This window comes from Ovis aries, chromosome 3 (genome assembly GCF_016772045.2).
Source record: "Ovis aries strain OAR_USU_Benz2616 breed Rambouillet chromosome 3, ARS-UI_Ramb_v3.0, whole genome shotgun sequence".
Taxonomy (NCBI): domain Eukaryota; kingdom Metazoa; phylum Chordata; class Mammalia; order Artiodactyla; family Bovidae; genus Ovis; species Ovis aries.
The window spans coordinates 112,540,735-112,556,854 of record NC_056056.1 but is presented as its reverse complement, the minus strand read 5'-3'; positions in this window follow the sequence as shown (position 1 = coordinate 112,556,854).

The following is a 16,120-nucleotide window of genomic DNA, read 5'->3' as shown; positions in this document are numbered from 1 at the left end:
TCTGCATTTCTAACAATCTCCCATGAATGCTGATATGGTTAGTGTCTGGACCTTACTTTGAACACCAGGACCATAAAATTGTGATTTAAGTAGATTCACTTTAAGTGGCCTTTATTCAGCTCTCATTAGCTTTGAGTATTGAGAAAGACTTCCCTATATTTCCAGCTGTTTCTAATTTAAATGTCCTAGGTATACACAATACATGGTTCTCACATTCTAAACAGAGTCATCTGGACAACTTGTTTAAGCAGAGATTGTTGGGCCCCACAAAAGCTTCTCTCGGTAAATCTGGGGTGGGGTCTGAAAATTTGCCCTCCTAACTTGTTCCCAGGTGACGTTAAGGTGCTAGTCCTCTGGCCATACTCCATGAAACACTGGTTTGGAATGATTGTAAATAACTTCTAGGGGGTTGCTTACAACACCTAAAGGACACATTCTGTTACACTTGCTAAACAAAGAGTATGATAGAAATTGTTATGCATCATATGAGCAGGCCCAAACACGTAACTGAATGTTCCTAGTACCAATGCTTACTGAACTCGGGGATCCAGTTCACTGTCCAAGGGTTCAACTTGACTTTGTATGTGTAGGTTAGTGGCCACCACCTGTTTCGACTGTAAAACATCTTGTATACTATTAATTATGTTTCTAAAGAAAGCAGTAAGACTACCTATGTTAGATCTGCTCAGATTTTCAATTGCTTTTTTTCACTTTGGCTCACAAAGGATTCCCTCTCACTTTACACTTTCCCTGTCCTCATCTTATTGATTGATTGTACGTGTGTTATTAGAATATGCAAAATATGCCCATGTCTCTATTAGTATAAACGGCTCACTACACACAGTTTCCTTGTATGGATTCTTTCAGGCAATCCTCTTATTTTGAGAGGATTACTTAGTTCAAATCAGATAATACAACCTGTAAATCCACTTCCTGTGTTTGTAACCTGCAATACAACACAATAGGCAAAAAGGAGCAAAACAGTTCAAGGCTCCAGTACAAATCCCTCTGCTCTGAGGAACTCCCACTCAGGATACTGGAAACCTTTCATCACCACTCTTGGTACTGTTATTCTATAAACGGTGCGTCACCTAACCGCATGTTCACCAGCATGCAGGTCTGCTGTTGGTTCAGTGATCAAATGGGACGGTGTCGGATGGCCCAGAAGGAAGAAGAGTCGTGGTTCAGCCCCTCTGGCTCTAAAACCAGATGGTCTAGCCTAGACCCTGGCTCCACCTCCTACCATACACTCTGTGGTCTTCGGCAAGTGACTAGATCACTCTGTGCCTCCGTTTTCTCATCAGTGAAATGGGAGTGATGATAATAGAACAGACTTCACAGCATCATTGTGAAACTCAGAGAAGCTAATATGGGTAAGGTACTTAGAGCAGTTCCTGGCACAAATTAAGAATGTAGTAAGCGTTAACTATTACATCCTGAACACTGAACTGAAAGCCAGAAGACCTGGGTTGTAGCCTTTAAGTGACTTGTGCAGTTGCTCTAAGCTTCCATTTTTTCATGGAGATGAGCGTGGTTACCCAGCCCACCTCCCTGGGCAGGATCTGGAGAGGAATGAGGTACAAACACCCACAGACACCGCGGGTTAGAGGTAATATCAGGTATGCATCTAGCCGAGGAACTGGTGACTTTCTTTCTTTTCTTTTCTTTTTTTTTTTTTTTGTAAAATACTAAATAATAAATAGTTTAGGCTTTCTAGGTCATCAGCCTCCGTCACAACTACCCGACTCTGCCACTGTTGCATAAAACAGCCACAGACAATATATAAACAAATGGGCGCGGTTGTGTTCTAATCAGACTTCATTTATGGACACGGAATGATCTTCATATAAATTTTACATGATGTGAAGTCTTCTTTTAATTTTTTGCAAACCATTAAATTCGCGATTCTTAGCACAAAAACAAGCAGTGAGCTGAAACTGACCTGCAAGCCATCGTCTGCCTACCCTGCTCTAGTACAAGGCCTGGCCTGTAACTGACATAGCGGTAGAATCACACACACAGCTGCTTTACAAACGAAAAGTCATTAGATATAATCTGTCCGCAACTTTGTTTTCTCTCCACCACTGCTTGAGGACCAGCAGCTCTTGCCCTATTATCACATCTGTGCTTTTCCAGGAGCTAAGGACATAATTCATCTGGAATTGGGGACCTGGCGTTATCTAAAGCTTTGATTTGACCTGTGAGTCTTTTACCTAAGTCTTGTTTTATTTCCTTGTTTTTCAATAAAATGTTAAGAATCTTTTTAAAATTACTTAAATTGCTGAAGCAAATTATGTAATTTAAATTACTTAAGTAAATACTTTACTTCAATATTAAGTAAAAAAAAAATAATGCTCACTGTAAAATTTTCAGAAAATACAGAAAAGCAGGAATAATGAGGTGGCTCTCTGTCATTCCATGCAATCAGATCATGTGTAGTTATGTTTCCCACCTCCCACTTTGAGAGCCAGTTCCTTTATTAAAAAAAAAAAAAAAAGAAGTAAAGCAGCAATCAAGTAGTTAGAATTTCTCTGCCATCTGTCAGCATTACATCATTTTCTTGCTCCAAACATAATGTTTTTTTTCTTTCACTGAATTGTTTTTATTATTCTCAACTTCACATGGTTCTATACTTTCTCCTTCCTGAGCTTTTCCCTTCATATGTGTGATAGTTACGCATGCCCCTTTCTATCATCAGCATATATCTCAACAGAGCCCTTTCTGTTTGACCACACACGTTTTAAAAAATATTTTCTTCCTCATCAGCTTTATATGTGATTGTGATTTCTTATAACCTGTGTTTCCCTAGGCACACCAACCTATGGAAAAAGTGAAACTATATTAGCAATAATAGGCAGGACTGTTTCTGACTTTCCCCCACACCTCTATTTGGGACATCTACCTATTCTCAACAGAGAAGGCAATGGCACCCCACTCCAGTACTCTTGCCTGGACAATCCCTTGGACAGAGGAGCTTGGTAGGCTGCAGTCCATGGGGTCATACAGAGTTGGACACGACTAAGCGACTTCACTTTCACTTTTCACTTTCATGCATTGGAGAAGGAAATGGCATCGCACTCCAGTGCTCTTGCCTGGAGAATCCCAGGGACGGGGGAGCCTGGTGGGCTGCCGTCTTCCGGGTCTCACGGAGTCAGACACGACTGAAGCGACTCAGCAGCAGCAGCAGCTGTTCTCAAAGCCTCATCCAGGTGCCTTCAGGAAGCTCATGGATGATCAGACAGGTGCTCATGACATCATGATATGCCAGTTACCAGCTGTGTCTGCCACGATCCTCTCCTACCCTGGCCCGCACCCGTGGCACTTGCTGACAAAGCCGCTGCTTCCCGTGAAGGGACTTGCTGGTGCCTGAGCACTGCCGCTCCTGCAGGGGCAATCCACCCTAAGGATGCTATCTTCTGAAGCTGCCAACTATTAAAGTCTCTTCTGCTCTTAAAGCTGGTTCCCACTCTTACGGAGGGATGAGGCCTCTGTTGTTGCCTCAGCTATCAGGGCTGTTCATTGAGTGTTACAGTTGGGGGCAGGGAAGTTTTTAGAGTTCCGAAAACTCCGAGGCCTTGTGCACCAAAGGGGGAACAGAGCTTTTCTTCCTGGTATGTTAGCATCAGCAGATGATGAGCAACAGAATAGGACTGTCTTGCGATCCTGGTATCTCACATAATTTATTGAAGCAGGGCTCTCGTTTCTTGCATTCCTCTCTGGTGTATGAACCAGAGGCTAAATCAGAGAGACAGACACCGTGCGTTCCTGGTTCCCCTCCCATCTGGCCAGTTACTGGTCCAAACTTAAGAGCCCTCCATTCCCTCCATTTGGAATGAATTCTCTCCTGGGAGACCCCTGGCCCTGACACTACGCATGTGGCGTATCTGAATGCCAGTGGTGGTCAAAATTGAGATTCAAGCCAGAATCATGCCGCCTCATCAGGATCCCGCCCGCCTCAGCTGTTCTCGTTCTTCTTGATCTGTTGTCCATTTTAAATGATGTTGGTCAGAAAACCAGTTATCTTTACTCTGGGCTTTTAGAAATCTGTTTTTCTAAAGTCTCCCGTATGTTTCGGTAGTGGACATCTGCTGTTTTTGCAAGTCTCCTCAAGAACATTTCTCCATAAATTCTGCCTTCACACTACTACATCATCAGTTTCCTCTCCCCATTGAATCATTCTGTCAATATATAAAAAAAGACAAAAAACAGGGATGTCCTTGGTGGTCCAGTGGCTAAGACTCTGTGCTTCCAATGTAGGGGGCCTGGGTTCGACCCCTGATCAGGGACCTAGATAAACTCTGGCCACAGCTAGGAGTTTGCATGCTCCAGTGAAGCCTGAGGATCTTGCATGCTGCAACCAAGACCTGGCACAGCAAAATAAGTAAATATCAAAAAACAAAAAACAGCTTCTCTTGCTATCCCTCTTCTAGTTACTACCCCATTTCTCTGTTCCTTCTTATGGCAAAACACATGGAAATAAACTGTGCTGTATTTGTTTTTAACATTCATAGTCTCCAAATGCCTTTCTTCTTTTTTGAAGAGACTCCAATAGGGTTTTTTTTTTTTTTCTTTACACCATTTAAACTGCTCAAGTCAAGGCCTCCGTACAGTTAAATCCAAAGGTCAGTCATTTTCACTTGACCTCCCTTCATTTGACAGAGTGATCTCTTTCTCCTTGAAGCATTTGATTCCCTTTGCTTCCAGGATTTCTCATTCTCTTCAGCCCTTATCGGGATTGGCTGCTGCTTCTCGCCCTCCAGTCTCCTTGGCTAATTCCTTATCATTATCCTAATGTCTAAACACTGAAGTACTTTGTTCTTGGAACTGTTGATCTTCCACACTCCTTCAGTGGTCTTATCCAGTCTTATGGTGTTAAATACCACCTACAGGAACTTGCCTGGTAGCCCAGCGGTTAAGAATCCGCTTTGCAATGCAGGGGACACAGGTTTGATCCCTAGTCAGGGAACCCACTCCAGTGCTCTTGCCTGGAAAATCCCATGGACAGAGGAGCCTGGTGGGCTGCAGTCCATGGGGTCACTAAGAGTCGGACACGACTGAGAGTCTTCACTTTCACTTTTCACTTTCATGCACTGGAGAAGGAAATGGCAACCCACTCCAGTGTTCTTGCCTGGAGAATCCCAGAGACAGAGAAGCCTAGTGGGCTGCCGTCTATGGGGTCACATTGAGTCGGACACGACTGAAGTGACTTAGCAGCAGCAGCAGGGAATGAAGGTCCCACACGCTATGGAGCAACTCAGCCTGCACTGCAACGAGAGATCCCATGTGATACAATCAGATCCGATGCTGCCAAGTAAATTAATATTTGAGCTTCCCCGGTGGCTCAGTTGGTAAAGAATCTGCCTGCAGTGCAGGAGACCCTGGTTTGATCCCTGGGTTGGGAAGATCCCCTGGAGAAGGGAATGACTACCCACTCCAGTATTCTTGCCTGGAGAATTCCATGGACAGAGGAGCCTGGTGGGCCACAGTCCCTGGGGTTGCAAAGAATCGGACACGACTGAGTGACGAATAGGACAGGGACCACCTATGTACTAATAACTCTGTAGCCGGGGACTCTCACTCAAATCCCACGCTCATACATTCTGCTGCCTGCCAACACCTCCAATTTGAATCCTGAAAGTGCCTCACTTTTAATGTCTTCAGTGGAACTCCTGTTCCCTGAGACCTGTTGCTTCCGCAGTTTTCCGCATCTCAGTTAATGACAACTCCAGGCTTCCAATCACCCTGGTCAAAAGTCTCAGTTACCCTTGATAATTTTCCTCACTTCCCTCCCCCTCCTCCCGCCCCACCCCCAAATCCACTGCCTTGAAAATATTTCCAGCATCTGACCTCTTTTACCCAGGTCCACTGCTATCATCTTGGTCTAAACCATTAGTATCTCTAATCTGGATTATTACACTAATCTCTTACCTAATCGCCTGCTTTCTCCCTTTGATCTACATTTTAAAATGTCAACTAGAGCATGTTACCAACCTGCTCAAGCGCTCCAGTAGCTTCTCAACTCAGAGTAAAGTCAGAATCAGTAGCCTACGAGACGTCTTACAACCTTTGACCTCATCTACTCTCCCCTGGCTCACTGTGTGAGGCACAAACCCACACGTGCACTGCTCTTTCCCTTGTCACCCAGATATTCAGACAGTTCATTGCCTTGTCTGCTTTGGCTCACATGGCCCCTTCTCAATGATAACCCTTCATAACCTTGCAGCGCCCTTCTTGCCAGCAACCTCCGTTCCTCTTACATGTACCGTGCTGTTTTTCTTCACAGCACACACAATCACCTGAACTATGGCATGGTTTTTTGTTTAAACGCTTATTTATTTGATTGTGCCGGGTCTTCGTTGCAGCATGTGGAACCTTCTGACTGTGGCGTGCAAACTCTCAGCTGCAGCGTGTGTGACCCAGTCCCCTGACCAGGGTTCAAACCCAGGCCCTTTCACTGGGAGCACAGAGTCTCAGGCACTGGACCACCACCAAGTCCAGCAACATAGTTTATTAATGCAGCTGTTTGTTGGTTTTCTCCCTCGCCCCAACTGGAATGTAATGTCCTACAGAGCAGGACCTTTTTCTATATTACTCACTGGAATATGTAGCTGAATATAAAATGGGCATACATACATCCAGTCCAGTTCAGCTGCTCAGTCATCTCCGACTCTTTGCGACCCCATGGACTGCAGCGTGCCACGCCTCCCTGTCCATCACCAACTCCCGGAGTAGGCACTCAGTAAATATTTTTGTTGAATGAGTGAATGAATCCCTAGCACCTTCGATTCTTAGAGGGGACCCTTACTTTTCCTTCATGGGACCGTTCCTTTGCAGTTGATTTGTGCCAACTTTACCTTCTCAGCTTCAGACCTAACGTATTCTTGTTATGTACCTATTCCCAGCCCCCACACAGCTCCCATAACTGATGTAGTGATGGGCCCACAACATGAGCTTATCCAATGATGCTCAAATTCAAGACTTCCTGGAAATTACTGGGGAAGAGATGTTCTTTTCTAATGAGATTGACTGCCTCATAGGACATAAGCTCGGAGTTATTAGAGACCATCTTGCCACTGTGAGAGGTGACCCTGTCTTGAGAATGAAGCCAGAACCCAGGAAAACAAATAATACCAGCAGGGGAAATACTGATTCCTGGTGACTTCATTTGAAAACCTGGATCCAACTGTGCCTGAGCCAATTGGAACTGGATTCCCACCACATACAACTAAAAGCCTACAGCTCAAACTGCGCTCCCAGTGTCCAGCTCTGATATGACACGACCTCTTGTTATTTTTTCTTGACAGCTTTTACATACCAGTTTTTCCTTATTAGTAAAAGTCATGTCTAGAATATCTAGTCCCCCTAATTGCTTCCTCCGTCTTCTAAGGAATGAAATTATCATGGAGATAAGCAAAGAAGTTTTCAAATTCTCTGCTTTTAATAAAATGGAGCCTTGGAATAGTTCCAGGTCCTCCTCTGCTACCCACCTCTGTGCCAGTTTGATAGCTAGAACTCAAAAAGCAGGTTCTAGAACACTTATCAGGTTAGATGGCACGCAGCATGCTCCTATAAAAATACTGTTTTCAGTTTCCTCTTTTCATACTGAACAAAATTAGTTTCATTATCTTGATCTCCTAGGTGAACTTTATGTATTAAGTCAGGAGATATTTCTTAAATCCAGACTCCATGCCAGGTACTTTCCTAGGTCCTAGAATGTAAAAATAAATTCTTATGGCTAGCATCATCTTGTACACATGGTAGGTATTCAGCAAACCTTTGTTAAGTTAGTGAATAAGTAGATGCATTCATGTGTAGACCTTCTTGGATATTCATCGCATCTCTTTGAACAAGGTTTGCCTGTCTGTTGATATATGTTAATTCATTCTAACAAGTCTTGGCAGGGATGATAATGCCTCAACATTTATAAAGCAGAATACATATAATGTTTCATTTGTTGACATATTATCATTATTCTAGTTGGTAATCTTCAGGTGGGCAGGAGCAAAGACGGATTGAAGTTAACTGACATAAAAGGGTGAACAATGAAATTGTTATTGTATATAACAATAAAGGTGTTGTCATGTCAGTTCAAGAATACCCGTAAGTAATTGCTCTAACAGGAAGCGAATGGGAGGAGTTCTGGATTTAAGACATTTCTGAGGACGTCAACGGCAGGAATCCACGACCTTGACTCTTGCGTCTGTTGTTCATTATCGTGACTCATGTGCGCCACGTGACTGCTTCCCTTGCTTGTCCTCTGGTCGGCTGGCCACTCTCGGCTTAAGCAGCCCGTGGCCAGAGTCACAGAAGCATGGCATTAAGAGGCATTGGCACACAACTGTGGGGAAGCTACAGACAGTGGTGAAGACCAGGGCTAACTTAAGCCTTCTTTAAAGGGGAGAATCAGTTATTGCCATGGGGGCCTATGGATCTATTGTTACCACAAACCTGATTTTTCACAAGAAGTTGGAAATCCTGGGTAAAACTTCTCAAGTTCTGAAGGACGGCAGTGAAGGAAAGGAAGGAAAGAGAGAGGAAAGAAGGAAGGGCAGGAGGCAGGGAACGTAGAGGTACGAGAGAGAAATAGAGAAAGAAACAGTACCACATGGGCAAGCACTGTGCAAACCTAAAATGAGTCAACGGATCAGGCCTGACTGCTTTTTCTTAGAAAGGCCTCCTACCTACATAGTTGAACCTTGGCTGGCATCTAGGAACTTGAATTTTGCTCCCAGCTTTCCCAGAAATGGTAATGACTCACTGGGCTAAACTGTTTTTGCAAACAATATGGCTTGTGCCCAGCACCTGCCTTCCTTCTGGGAGGATGGAATTTTAGTAGGTGCCTGGCCAAGCCTGCCTACATGACCAGCCACCAGGAGAACCTTGGGTGCTAAATCCCTGAGGATCTTCTTGGTTGGCAGCATTTCTCACATGTTGTCACCATTTACTGCCGGGGCAGTTGAGCATGTCCTGTGTGACTCCGTGGAGAGGACCCTTCAAAACTTGTGTGGTGCCCCATGAGCTTTGTCCTTTGCTGATCTGGCTTTGTATCCTTGGCTGTGAGAAGTCAGAGCCATGATTATGACTATATGCTGAATCACTGAACTTGGGAGTAGTCTCAGAGACTCCTGATACAAAGTTAAATGAAATATCTCTAAGCCAAATCCAGCCCACAGGGTTTACTTTTCAACTTCTAATCTAGGAATTACCATTGGCAGTAGAGCAATGACCCCAAAACAGAGCATTTTTGCATGGCTTATCTCATTTAATCTTCACAACACTACACAATAAACTTTTTATGACCCCAATTTATGCATGAGGAAACTGAGCCTTGAGAGCTGAAGCCTGCACAAAGTCACTTAACCTGTAGGTGGAAGAGGCAGGACTCAAGCTAAATCCCATTTTATCTCCATACTGCCTCTATGAAATTACGTTTTCCCCTCATGTTAAAATTTCAGGATCATTTTGTTTATTTTCCATTTCCTACTCGTAGCATTAGCATCTCAGAGCTGAAAGTATTCTTATTCCTCTTCTTTATCATATCTGCTTCTCTCTTACCCCGTGCCAACCTCCTCTTCCTGTCCGCATTGAATAAGGCTTTCTGAGCCGGGAGGGAAAGGAGGAAAGGAAGGTGGAAATGGGCAAGGAAAGGGGGGCTAACCAGGCAGCTTGGCCAGATTTTGCTGGCCTGATAAGTAGTCCCAATAACAGGGTCTGAAGTGGTGCAGGGAATGCAGGGTTAACCCGTGCTGGGGTCCACATCAAAGAACGGATGTTACTATTGTCACCACCTTTCTGACTATGGCGGTATTTGTCAGAGGGGCAGTGGGAGTTTCTCCAGAGGGATCTATAGTTGTCCCAGGGGTTCGAAGCAGAATCTCATCCACATCTGAGAAGCGGTGGCATAGCGTGTGTATCAAAATAAGAGGGGAGAAATGTATAGGCAGATTGTTAAGGTAATAGCTGGGGTCCATGACTGAGTTACATTCTTAGGAAACATTGGTATAAAAGTCAGGAAGCCAGGAAGAAGCCCTCTCCTAAGATCTGAACTCATAGTCAAAGTTAAGAAGGGGAACTGCAGCTCGATGGTTGGGCGAGTACTCCAGAGCTCTCCTTTGGTCCCCTGAATATCTAGCTTAAAATAGCAAGACTAATTCCAGCCCCTTTCTCTAAGTGGCATTTTGGGTGATGCTAGAATTGCGTTCATAGAGCCACACACCTGTGTGTGGGCAGAACTGAACATGGTAGGGACTGCACAATTCTTATCTGAGGAATAAATCCAGATAAGTTTATATACCTCTCTGGAAAGACTCAGCGACATACATATAAGCTCTAAATGATACTCAGAGAGATGCCATTTCAATGAACTCCCGAGGCTATGCACTTGTAAAGAGTCCCATTACCAGTATAAATGATTATTCCCTTACCAAACTGTACTATGGGTATTTTAGCTCTCGCCTGTGGGTTAGGAGTATCGGGCTTGTGAGCACCCTGTCCAACTGTGTATCCAGTAATACTTGCTGATGTTACACGTGCCTCACGGTGACTGTGCAGTCCCAGTGACTGACGTCTATGGAGAATGTACTCTGCCATCTGCACGGTTATGTTTACACGATCAACCCCTCTCTGCTCACACTAAAGCTATGAAGTAGGCATCACTTTTTAAAAAGTATATTTATTTATTTTTGGCTCTGCTGGGTCTTCGCTGCAGCAAGCGGGCCTCTCATTGTGGTGGAGCGAAGGCTCTAGGAAGTGAGGGCTTCAGTCACTGAGGCTCCGCAGCTCTAGGGCGCAGGCTCAGGAGTTGTGGGGCATGGGCCTAGCTGCTCTGCAGCGTGTGGGATCTTCCCAGACCGGGGATGGAACCCACGTCTCCTGCGTTGGCAGGCAGATTCTTTACCACTGTGCCACCAGGGAAGCCCAGATATCACTTTTATATCCATTTTACAGGGAGGAAACCAACTTTTAGTTGTACCTGGAAATGTTCTTCGCTTCAACCAATGAACAGTTTAGAGTTAAGATGTATTCAAATATAAACCACCAGTCACACTGTCTCCCCACACAGTCACCCAAAGCCTGCCTTTATCCTGAATATTGATTTCCACCCTTTGTTTCAGTCGGCATCCCAGCTACTCTGCTGCCACCTGTTGACCAGCGCGGGGAACTGCCTGACTCAGTATCATTTCTCCTTCTGGGAGTGGTTTCTAGGGCAGTGAAAGTCTGTCTTACATTCCATTTATTCCTAGTTTTAAAATGCCCATTTTATTCCATACAACATTTAATGCATATCATTTACATCTAAAGAAGAGATGGTCATGAGATTGATCCACGTAAGTGAAACACTTACTCCAAGAAGTGTAGTCCATACATTGTAAAATTTCAGTAGTTCCAGGTACCGAATGGGTTTCTTTGCTGTAGAGAATGCAAGTGGAATGAGCAATGGAGATGTGTAACAAGTTTCCTTGAAGGAAAAAAGATGACACTGTATACGTTTAGCCCTCTGTCCCCTCTGCGCTTCACAGTCTCCTGCACTGGCTGATGTCCATAGTGTTAGATTCTCTCTAAGCAGTTGCATGATGAGGGAGCTTCTGTCTGAGTCTTCATTCAGTACATCAGATTCTACCATGGCTTCACCAAAAGAGGTTTCAGCCAGTATGCAGGCAAACTCTGGGTTACTCAGGATTTCACAGTAAACTATAGGAAAGCTGAGAGCCAGCCCAAGGTCGACTGCGTGAGTAGGTTGCATCTATTCCATGTTCATATCTAATGCCTTCTGGGAAGCTCCTTGGGAATCGTCTATAGTTTGTTTTTGAGCGTCACCTTATGGAAGTAGTCTCCATTTTCAGGTGAAAGGTCACTCTCTGGGTCAGACACATTGGCCATGGCATTAGTTATCCAACAATCTGAGGGTAGGGGTACAGATGGTTCTCAGTTCAGACTCTGCGTTTCCCCGGTAGTTCTTCATCGGCTGCAATTCTTGTCAGAAGGATTTGTTTTTTGCTCAAAGCTCAGTATAACTCTCCAGGTAGACCTGTGTCCCCGAGGATGTCCTTGTACCCTCCTTTCCCAGAGTAGGTTGTGTTCTCATTGGATAGCTCCCGTGGGTTTTCATCTTGGTTTTCAGCCAGCGCTGTGGTTTTTTCAGAATCACCAAAGTTTCAGATAGGTGTCCAGAGGTCTCGCAAGAAAGAAGGTTAAACCTATTTCCATCCACTGCACAGCCACAGAAAGAGAATAGTATCTGGGCAGTTGCTCACGTCAGTTGCCAAAGGGGTAACCCTGACAGGGCCGGAACTCTGGCCTCGCTGTTTGCCTGTACCAGTAAGAATTATGTTACTGGGCCCTGCCAAAACCTGCAAAACTCTCCGTCCAGCCACTAGACAGGAATTAGCTGTGATGTACGTTAACTCTGAGGCTTCCGTGGTCCCAATCCCCCACTCCGGGCACTCGAGGGACTCCAAGTGAGACAGGAAGGATGGCACAGCTGTCAGCTGCTCTGAGCTTGAGTCTTTAGCATTTTCCCTGTATTATTATGGCACCCCACTCCAGCACTCTTACCTGGAGAATCCCATGGATGGAGGAGCCTGGTGGGCTGCAGTCCATGGGGTCACCAAGAGTTGGACACGACTGAGTGACTTCACTTTGACTTTTCACTTTCATGCATTGGAGAAGGCAATGGCAACCCACTCCAGTGTTCTTACCTGGAGAATCCTAGGGACACGGGAGCCTGGTGGGCTGCCGTGTCTGGGGTTGCAGAGAGTCAGACACGACTGAAGCGACTTAGCAGCAGCAGCATTCTCCAAGTAGTTTCTAAGAAGAAAAAATAAGAAGAAATGTTTCCTTTATTCAAGCGTTCCTCCTTCTGTCCCATTATTTTCGGCAACGGCAGAGCCGAAGGTTACCTGGGGAATTGCTCACCCCATAATTTCATCAGTGTCCTCATCCCCAATTCTTTGCTGGTGACCTTTGACATTTCCTCAGTCTGATTGATATATTGTGCTTTATAAAATGGAGAAGGCAATGGCATCCCACTCCAGTTCTCTTGCCTGGACAATCCCATGGATGGAGGAGCCTGGTGAGCTGCAGCCCATGGGGTCGCAAAGAGTCAGACATGACTGAGCGACTTCACTTTCATGCACTGGAGAAGGAAATGGCAACCCACTCCAGTGTTCTTGCCTGGAGAATCCCAGGGACGGGGGAGCCATGTGGGCTGCCATCTATGGGGTAGCACAGAGTCGGACACGACTGAAGCAACTTAGCAGCAGCAGCAGCAGCTTTATAAAATCAGCTTTAAGGCTTATCTTCTAACCAGTATGCAGCCTCTAACCCACCCTAAATAGAATTTCTGGACATGCCAGAAGACAGCAAGAAGTTTGCTCTCTTTCCTGAAGCCCACCTCATCCTCTGAAGCTCTCATTTCCGTAAACTGGGTAGAATTAAGTGAGAGTGAAGTTGCTCCGTTGTGTCTGACTCTTTGCGACCCCATAGACTGTGGCCTACCAGGTTCCTCCGTCCATGGGATATTCCAGGCAAGAATACTGGAGTGGGGTGCCATTTCCTTCTCCAGGAGACCTTCCTGACCCAGAGGTTGAACCCGGGTCTCCCGCACTGTAGGCAGATGCTTTACCGTCTGAGCCACCAGGGAAGTCGGGTGGAATTAGAGGTGCCTCCATTTTATCTCCGTAGGCTGTGTGTTTCCAGGAACATCAGAACCCGGCCTCTCTGCTAGCTGACTTCTAGTGAAGCCGTTTGTGAATAACGTTCTTCAGAGATTGTGTATGAGGTTAGGGCCTTTCGTAGCCACAGTGTAGTAGAGGGTCCTTCTCTAATTAGCTCCCTTCAGTTCCTTTAAGTGGGTATAGGAATGGGAGGGACACTTTTTAAAGTATGCTTTTACCGTAACCTCTTTTGCTCTTTAATTTTACAAATGAAGAAACTGAAGGCTGGAGGGGTAAAGTGACCGGGTTACATTCACACAGCCGGACAGCAAAGAGCAGAAGACTGCGCCCGGGTCTCCCGACCCACAGACTAATGCCTATTTTCCCTGTTTCAGTGAAAAAAGCCAGTTTTTTAAAACATTGTCTTTTCATTTACAAATACTTGCTCTTTCCACTCCATTATGAATTCAGTTAGTGGCCTCCCCTCAGAAGTGAATTACTATTTAAATCCAGCTTTCTGTGGGAAAATGCATTTCTAAGTCTAAATACTCAGTTTTCTTACTGTCTCAGTCTATTTGGGCAGTTAAAATACCATAGGTGAGATGGCTTAAATAACAGACATTTACTTGTCACAGTTGTAGAGACCGGGAAGTTCAAGTTCAAGGTGCTCGTGGATTTGGTGTATGGATAAGCCCTCCTTCCTGGTTTTCAGCTGGTTGCCTTCTTGCTGTGCCCTCATTTGCAGGGGCTAGTAGCCTGCTCTCTGGCCTCTTCTCATAAGGACACTCATTCAGTCGTGAGAACCCCATCTTGTGACCTCAGCCAACCTAATGACGTCCTGGGGGCCCATGTCCAGCTCCGTCACTCTGAGCATCAGGGCTTCAACATATGGATTTGTGCACACGCTCACCGGTGCGCTTCCCAGCTTGGGAGAGGGATACCAGCCTGCATGCCCTACTTCGGGAACTTAGGAAAAATACGTCACCTAAAAATTCCATTTTCAGGAGGACGCCAAGGTGTACAAAAATAAAGTTTGGAGATTTAACTATGGTATAAATTGATGTGACTATGGTGCTGTAATAGGGAAGAACATTTTGTATTCTATTACAAGTTAATCACTAGAGGGATGTTGCCTATAAGCTTAAGTTATACATAATGGCCAATCTCTGGGAACTCTGCCTCCCAGGTAATGAGCATTAAGCTAAAATACCTTTGTTTAACTCACAGGAAACATCTTGACCAGGCCCACTCGTGAATGATTGTAGGGAGGAAGAAATTAACACATCCCCTCTGGAGGCTGATGGGAACCAGAAAGTGTTTGACTTCACTTCCGTCCCTTTTAGTATAAAAGGAGTCTGAATTCTAACTCAGGCAAGATGGTTCTTTGGGGCACAAGCCCACCATCTTCTCGGTTAGCTGGACTTTTGGAATAAAGTCGGTATTCCTTGCCCCAAGAACTCATATCTCAATTATTGGCCTGTCATGCAGTGAGCAGTGTAGACTTAGACTCAGTGATAACAGTGCCCCACCTGCTCCATGAGGAGCCTTGCACTGGAACCTCTGCCCTGTCCTCAGTGTTTTGCCTCATTCTCATCCCATGTCCATTCTTCCATAAAAATACTATACTGACTGAGATTCCAGGCCAAGAAAGAGAATGCCTGGTTTGAATTTTGGCTTTCTCGTCTACTAGCAACGGTGGCCTTGAGAATCCAATAACTGGGAAACATTTTTTCAAAAGGAGAAAAAACCCCAAGGGAATTGTCCAGAGACTACATGCCTAAATGAGGGACCAGTTAACAGAAGCTTCAGTAAATGGTCACCTAACCACTGATGGGATACAAATATATAGGAAGCTACAAGCTGTCATTTGTCCTTGGAGTACAAATTTGACCTTGGAGTACAAAATGCAGCAGGTCAAAGGCTAACAGAGTTTTGCCAAGAGAACGCACTGATCATAGCAAACACTGTCTTCCAGCAACACAAGAGAAGACTCTACACATGACACCACCAGATGATCAACACTGAAATCAGATTGATTATAATCTTTGCAGCCAAAGAAGGAGAAGCTCTATACAGTCAGCAAAAACAAGACCGGGAGCTGACTGTGACTCAGATCATGAACTCTTAATTGCCAAATTCAGACGTAAATTGAAGAAAGTAGGGAAAACCACTAGACCATTCAGGTATGACCTAAATCAAATCCCTTACGATTATACAGTGGAAGTGAGAAATAGATTTAAGGGATTAGATTTGATAGACAGAGTGCCTGAAGAACTATGGATGGAGGTTCATGACATTGTACAGGAGATAGTGATCAAGAGCATCCCCAAGAGAAAGAAATGCAAAAAAGCAAAATGGCTGTCTGGGGAGGCCTTACAAATAGCTGAGAAAAGAAAAGAGGTGAAAGGCAAAGGAGAAAAGGAAAGGTATAAGCATCTGAATGCAGAGTTCCAAAAAATAGCAAG